The sequence below is a fragment of the Rosa chinensis genome, chromosome 5 (assembly GCF_002994745.2).
Source record: "Rosa chinensis cultivar Old Blush chromosome 5, RchiOBHm-V2, whole genome shotgun sequence".
NCBI classification, from domain to species: domain Eukaryota; kingdom Viridiplantae; phylum Streptophyta; class Magnoliopsida; order Rosales; family Rosaceae; genus Rosa; species Rosa chinensis.
Window position 1 is genome coordinate 38,783,656 of NC_037092.1, and position 6,015 is coordinate 38,789,670.

Here is a 6,015-nt window from a genome sequence, read left to right on the forward strand (position 1 = left end):
CCTAAAACATAAAAACCTGTATCAATTACACGCCAAATAACACAAAAATGAACAAAAACAATACCAGAAGAAAAGTTCCAGACCTGCAATTCTCACTCTCGCCAAACCCAGTAAAACCACAAATTCAGTGTTGTGGAAACCAAATCCCCTCATTTCTTTCTATTCGAGCACCACAGTCCCCAAACCAAACCCAATCCCTTCAAGAGCATCAAAATACAAACAGGAAAACGACGACCACTCTTAACCCAGACTCACGGTGGCACCCGTAATTGCTGGAAAAAAAAGGGCAAAAGCGACATTTCGTACCCTGATGGGCCACTGACCCTGTTTTCTCAAACACTTAGGTCTGCCCAATGTGTTCATGACCCAAATAAAAGTATCATTTATGAAAGATATAGTGAAGTGAAGGATTAGAATGAACCGGCTTGAGTGGGAATCTCGCACGTGTGGGGAAGCCAATATGGGCTTATAGCTGCAATTTTCATATGCATTTGAAGCAGGAATTGATTGGTATGTGGAAACATGGAATTATCAGGACCGAGCTACTCTTTTGGTCTTTAATTCTAAGCTACTGAAATTACTTTGCTCTACTTTCTGTATTGTCTTTCCAAGCGCAACTAGTACTCATTACTTTGCTTTACTATCTTCATGTTTTGCTTTTGATATAGTTGGCTACTGAGACATTTTGTTGTAATTGTCATTTTGGGCATAGACTCAGGGGAATTTTTATTTCAAATCTCAGAAAACAGTGTATGCTTTTGTTTATTTCTGACCAATGTTGTCTGTTTTTGGTGTACTTTGCAAGTTGGAAGGTGATGGTAACAGGTTAACATTTGATTAAGATGACAACTTTTTTTTTCTTTTGAAATTGGGATGTTACATTTTGCGTGAAGCTTCCGTATTGTAATGGTTGCATCACAGAAACATTACAAGAACTGATTCGACTGATTCCTGAAATGTCTGTTATGGCTTAGACTTTTGAAATGGTTGTTATGGCTTTCACAAATTCCTCAAGTCAAAGACCTACCTAGCTTTAGTGAAAATGGTCAGTCATATTTACAAGAACGTACTGATTGGTGGATTTAGCATAAGTGATGCAGTAGAAATAAAGAAGATTGAGAGAGAGACCAACCATGATGTTAAAGTGGTGGAGTACTTCTTCAAACAGAGATGCGAGTTTGCAGGAAGAAATAGCTAACGTTGAAAATCGCTTTATTGGGTTCTATAAATGCAAAACAAAATGTTCCTTGTAATTTACATCATTTAAATTTATAGCTTTTTGTTTTGAATATTTAATTATCCTCTACTTTCTTTTTGAAGGTGCTTGAATTTTTCCATTTTGCTTGCACATCTGAGGATATCAACAATCTTGCCCGTGCATTAATGCTAGAAGGAGCCATGAACAATGTCGTAATCCCTTTCATGGATGATTTGATTCAAGCACGTACTATGTAACATGGCTAAGGCCAATGCTCATATTCCTAGGGGGTCTCGTACTCGTGGCCAGGTGAAAAGTTGCTTCTTGCATGTACTGAAATTCCTTTATCCTTGGTTTAGGAAACCAGGTTTCATTTCTATTGCTTGTACACTTCCTCTTTGGCCTTTTCATAAAGTTACCTTTTGCAAATCAACCATGCTTTGTTGTCATAATTTTCTTGGACTTGCATTTATACCTCCTAATGCATTTATTTGAATCCTTATCATTTTGTAGCTTGATGCACCACAACTGTGGGGAAAGAAATGGCAACTTTTGCTGTGAGATTAAGGAGAGAAAGGAAAGAGATCTCTTCAGTGGCGATAATGGGGAAATTTTCTGGTGCTGTTGGAAATTACAACACTCATCTTGTTGCATATCCTAATATTAATTGGCCCCATGTTGCTTAAGAGTTTGACTTTGTAGCATCTATGTTACTTTAAGCATGTGAGAGTAGCGCTGGGCATAACACACCGAAAATCCGGAAACTGACCGGACCGCACCGGATTTTCCTGCTTGGAAACTGGACCAACCAAAAACGGTGCCGTTTTGAAGTCTCATCGAACCGAACCGGTTCATAAGGTTCGGAATCGGGTCCAGTTGTTGAACCGCCCGAGTTAAACCGCCCGAACCGCATTTTTATTTAAATTAATTTTTTAATTAATTTTATTACTAGTCTAATTATGATTGGTCATAAACCAAGCTTACATAGACTTGTATGCACCGGATCTGCAGAAATCCTAACACCCTCAAAGCCTAGCCGCACAACCTCATTTGCCAAAACACTCTTTAGGAAACTCTCCCAACTCTCTCGACCTCTCCCAACTCTCTCGATCTCTCTCGACCTCTAAAAGATCTGCTCTGATCCCATATTCTCTCTAAATCTTGCGAGGGTAAATCTCTTCTCTTCTCTAAATCTCTTCCCTTCTCTGTCGGCAGATTTTGATTTACTGAGCATTTGGTTTCTCTGCAATTGGTTTTGTGTTCTTATTGATTCTTGTGGTCAATGCTGCAAAAGAAATGAAGTGAAATGCAAAAGAAAGCTTGATAGCTTTTAGCTTGTGTTCTCTTGCTTTTAGCTTGAGATAGCTTGATTTTCTCATGTTTAAAAGCTGAACAAGTCGGTTTCTTAAGCAAGTTAAGTCAATTTGTTACTGGATTGTGTGTTGCTTTATGATATAAACGAAAATTTGAATTTTGAAATTAGGGTTTCTGAGCTTCATTGAATCATTGTTGTTCTGGGTTTATGAATTATTTCATTGTGGCTTTGAAATGGTGTTCTGGGTTTGAGTCTTTGAGATGTTGCAGATTAGGCATAGTAAGTCTTTCAATTGGTGTTCTGGCTTTCTATTTTTAATGTGGGGCTTCTCTTTTATATATACAGATTATGGAAGGGATTAGCCCGACTCCTACAACAACTCCAACTACAGATTCCAGTATTGGAACCAGTCGAACTACTCCCACACCAATTCCAGTATTAAAGGTGGTCTGTTATTGGGCCTAAATAAATCTGTTACCGGCCTGCATTTCGGTGTAACCGAAAAATGCGATCCAGCCCACTGAAAAACCGGTTGCAGTTCCGAAAATAACCAAACCGCAAAATACGGTGCGGATGCGGTTTGGGCCTCAAACCGGGCCAACCCGCACTGAGTCCACCCCTAGGTGAGAGTGTTGATAATGTGGCATTGAAAACATTGTTTTCCTTTTAAACAAGAGATCAAAATGACTATTTTGTGCTAAAAATTTGCTTAGATAACTAAGGACAGTGAGGTTGGTTCATCAGCAGTGCCTCAAAAAATAAACCCTATTCATTTTTAAATTAGCAAAGGCAATCTTGGTGTGGCTAATGCCAATCTTTATCACCCGAGCATGAAGTTGCCTATTTCACGTTTGCAGCTAAAAAGAACTTCAGTTATCCTTTCAACTTGTTTATGTTCCCTGCAAGTCCTTATGGTTTTATAAGTTTCAAGAATAACACTCCAAAGGTATGCATCTGCCAACTTACTTCTATATAGCAATTTGTTATATATACTGGTTATGATTTGTTGGGAAATATGGTTTCTTTAACTGTTCTTGGAAATGATATATTTACTATGTTTGTGTACTTACAGCGAGACTTGATCGACTCATCTGTTTTGAGGAACATGGATTTAGGATTAGGGCATTCTCTTCTTGCCTACAAAAGCAGACTTTAGGGAATATCAAAGCTCCAGGTATGCAGCACGTACAATATATAACTTTGCAATAAATGAAGGTTGCTTGCTAATATTCTTTTAGGTCAAAATTAGATACAAGCCAAAAAGAGAATACACTTTCTGCACAGGATATATTTCTGATCTTTTTTTGTTCCTCACTTAAGGTGTATGAAGAACTCATCAATGTAGAGTTGGACCTGTCTCACCCATCTTTTTCTGGACCACTAAAGGCTGTATATAACTTTCATTAGAGTTTCTGTGTATATTCTCTTTTGTTGTAGAATTGAAGTGTATGTACTGCCAAATATTTATATGCTGCCAATTCATATATAGGCTGTGAAAAATTTTAATCTTCCAGTGGACGATTTGAAACAGCTGATGAACAAAGGAATACTAGTTGGTTCGGAAACTATAACAGATTTTTATGTGTCTGCTGGACTTACACTACGAACCAAAGATTGAACTACTAGGGTATAGACCGTCCAACACTATTGGAGCAGCTGAAGAATTGGCAAGGAGAGTAGACTCGGCCGTGAATGCAAATTTAAGGCAAAAGCAGTAGAGGTTCTTTCAAAATGTGATTGCAGAAAAGCAACTGGTTTTGGCTTGTAAGAGAATCATATTGGCTCAAATTTCAAGGCCCCTCAAATTTTCGTGATTAGCAAATGTCATAACCTATATTGGTAGCTATTGTTTTCTGCGAGGTCCACTGAATCTCTTCCGTGTTGGAATGGTGGGTAGAGACCTTTGTTGGAAAATAATGATGTCCCTGTACATCAATGGCCATCAGCACTCGTATCATTTGTTATTTCTCGTAATTCTGGAACTGGAGTTACGGCCAAGGTTGCCAAATTCCAAGGCACGCGTGGGACCAGACCCCCCCCCCCCCCTCTCGTGTCAAGAGATGTAAATATAAGAAATTCCACTCAATGTGTTCCTTGAAAGGAGTCTGGTACGTCATTTCTACTGTGTGGTATTATTCAATCATAGGAATATATTCGGTTTTTATTTTGTTTATTTATTTATTTATTTTACATACTGTTCAACTATATATGCTTATAAATGTGAATATAAAACTGTATTATGACTTCAGTCTTTGATTTGGCCCAGTGTATTTAGGTTTAGGGTTTAATTATACACCCCATTTAGGATTTAGGGTTTAGGACTTGAGAGATTTGTACTTACCAAGGTTTGAAAAATCGCTAGGCGCTAGTCGGGCGGTGACCAAGGGACTAGCGCCTAGACGCCTAGGTGGGTGACTAGGCGGCGCCTAGGCGGTTTACATTTTTTTAATTTTCAATTCATTTTTATACCATATAAAAATATAAATAAGAGTATAAATGGACTCAAAATATATTTACTTCTTATTATAATTAATAAAGAAGAATAATGAGATATTATATATTTTATTTTCCTATTCCAATGTCGGTCGATTCAAAGTTAATAAATGAATTAAGGGGTAGGGGAACATTGGAAAATGGAAAGGATGCCATTGGAAAGAACAATTAATCTTATTTATTCTCTGTCAGAGAGAGAATACGGTAAAGAACAAAAAATTTTCTCTTTTCCTGCTCTCCTCGCTGCGCCTCCTCCTCCTCCTCCTCCTCCTCTCTCTCTCTCTCTCTCTCTCTCTCTCTCTCTCTCTCTCTCCAGCAACTGGATTGAAATCACGGCACACACTCTCTCTCCCCCTCCATGTCTATCTCTCAATTTCACTCTGGGTTAGAAATTTAGAAGCGGAGCTCTGAGTGCAATCTGATCTCACCAAGACATGATTTACAGAGGACAGAGAAGAATTCATGATCTTGAAAAATTTTCAGGTTTTGAAATCCATTCTGCCCAGATCCGACTAGATCTGCTCAGACCAGCCTAAAACCCGCCCAGACCAGCCTAAAACTGCCTAGGCGGCCTCCGAACATTTGACCGCCCAATAGTACCGAGTTGTCATTCCTCGAATCGGAGATCCACCGCTCAGCGCCTAGGCGGCCGAGTTTTAGAACACTGGTACTTACATAAGCATTTGCCTAACCATAATTAGCTATAATGAGCACGCTCATGCTACCGCTAGCGATACCAACACCGATCAAGGGTGTGACCTATGGAAACACCGCCAGACAGGCTCTCGCCTGAGCTCCAGCTCAGCCCAAGATCGCAGCTGACGTGCCGCCAGGCGCTACGCCAAAATCACATTCACTGAAGCATCAGAAGCTGGGAATAGAAGCATATAAGTCCCACATCGAAAGCAAGGAAGAGATCAGTCAATTCGTCATCTATAAAAGGTCAACTCCTCTCTCTTCATTAACTACGCATTTATTACTTACCTAACGTTATTCTGTCAACATAAAT

The 6,015-nt window shown here is 39.1% G+C and overlaps 1 pseudogene; it reads left to right on the forward strand.

The window, feature by feature from the left end:
- Nucleotides 1-775: 775 nt before the first annotated feature.
- Nucleotides 776-1,917, forward strand: LOC112203791 (annotated as a pseudogene).
- The last annotated feature ends 4,098 nt before the right edge of the window (nt 1,918-6,015 follow it).